The sequence below is a fragment of the Miscanthus floridulus genome, chromosome 9 (genome assembly GCF_019320115.1).
Source record: "Miscanthus floridulus cultivar M001 chromosome 9, ASM1932011v1, whole genome shotgun sequence".
Classification (NCBI taxonomy): Eukaryota; Viridiplantae; Streptophyta; class Magnoliopsida; order Poales; family Poaceae; genus Miscanthus; species Miscanthus floridulus.
Genome location: NC_089588.1, coordinates 104,538,908 through 104,540,776, shown reverse-complemented (window position 1 = coordinate 104,540,776; position 1,869 = coordinate 104,538,908). Strand labels below are relative to the sequence as shown.

Here is a 1,869-nt window from a genome sequence, read left to right as displayed (position 1 = left end):
TGGATTTTGCTTGATATCTTGGGTCTTCTCCTATGCTTTTAGGGTCTTGCTTATGGTGTTGATCGTGGGATCATCATGTCACCTTCGTTCAAGTCACGTCTTGCACCCTATTGAACTATAAAACAATTACTTATAAATTCATTAGTCTAATTTGATTGTGTTAGTCATCAAACACCAAAATTCAAAGTAAATGGGCCTAGGCCCATTTTGCTTATAGAATCATCAGTTGTCGCCACAGTTGACGAACTGGTAGTTGACAATGAGGTGGCCGGCATTGATGCCCTGGTCGTCGGTGTCGAGCGGCTTGAACGCCGTGTCGTAGTCCAGGTCCAGCCCGCCGTTGCTGCACTGGTCCACGATCCTCACCGTGAGCGATGCCCCCGGCGCCGTGTTCGTCACCTGTGTACATGTGCGAAAAAGCAGTGCCAGCCCTAGGGGTAGGGCATGAGGTGCGACGGCCGAGGGCCCAAGCGGAGGAGGGGCCCAAGCCCAGGTATACAAACCCCCAGGTTCTATAGTCCATTAGGCATTAGCAAACAAATGAGAAGAGAGACGTAGAACTAGCCAGGCGGCCCAAAAAGACAACCTCGGCATTTCTTTCCACTTTCCTTTCCCCTCGGCCCTCGTGTAGATAGGCGGTGAGGAGTCACGCTGCACACAACACACTCTGATTGTGAGTTCGCGACGTGCACCTTACACACGCGGAGCTAGCGAGTCGCGCCTCCGCGAAGAGCTAGACTACCGGAGACACGGACACGACGCACGAGAACGACGATCAGGCAGGGTTCCACGACGACGACATCTTGATTCTTAGCTTCTTACAAATTGTGATCACCGATCAGTTGTTTAGGCCCAAGGTATTTTTTTCTTTTTATTTTTAATCTAAATTAATTATTTGTATAGTATTCCAGACTTTTAGTACTTTGTACCCATATAATCATATTTTTTTTCTAATTTAGGTGTTAGAATTTTAGAATGTTACCTAAGAAACATTTATCTTGGGTGAGAAAAGAAAAATAATATATTATTTTTTTAATCTACATTGTTCCCCAATAATTATCATACATCTATAAATATATTGCTTAATCTACATTCTTCCTCAATAATTATCAGACATGTTAAATTAAAAATATGTTATTGAATTTGCTTTCGTTTTACCAGAAAAATTAGCGTCCATATATTATAAGATTTTATACATGGTTAAGAGTAGCCGTTGCGATGAGATCGCCAGAGGGCAATTAATATTCTAGGACCGACACTGGCGAAAAGCATCGATCCATGAGTAACAATCGACAGTAATTCATCAGGGGTAACTAGCTAGATCAATGCCTGATCTTACCAGGAGACACTGCCCGCACGCGGCCTGTGGGGCCAGCCGGCCCGCAGAAGGCGGTCCAGCCGTACTTGCTGCGCCACGACAGCGGCTGGCCAGTACGTCCCAGTTGTTCTGCGCGGGGTTGTAGAAGTTGTAGGTGGCGCGCACGCCGGACGCCTGCTGCGCCGTCGCCATGGCCGCCGCCGCGCACAGCAGCGCCCCCGCCAGCGCCAGCTTCAATTCTTGCCGACTGTCGTCATCCTCGCCATGGAATTGCAGCCGATGTTGAGGTTGCTCTGATTCTTGATACTAGCTTAATTGCTGCTATAACAGAGGACGTATATGTAGCTACTTACTTCGACGAGCGAGATATGGCCCCCAAAAAAATATATAGAGAGAGAGAGAGATACAGGTGCCGAGAGAGCAGTGCACTACTGACTACTATTCTTCTCGTCCGAAATTTGCGCCAAAACTGTGCTGAAATCGTCTTGCATGTAAATCTACGTTCTAGATGCATGCATGCATGGACGACCTAGCTTCCTCGAAGTTGAATT

At 47.0% G+C, this 1,869-nt stretch overlaps 1 pseudogene; it reads right to left on the bottom strand.

Moving 5' to 3' along the window:
• Nucleotides 1-222: 222 nt before the first annotated feature.
• On the bottom strand, nucleotides 223-1,584 carry LOC136482522 (wheatwin-2-like; annotated as a pseudogene).
• Between the last annotated feature and the right edge of the window lie 285 nt (nucleotides 1,585-1,869).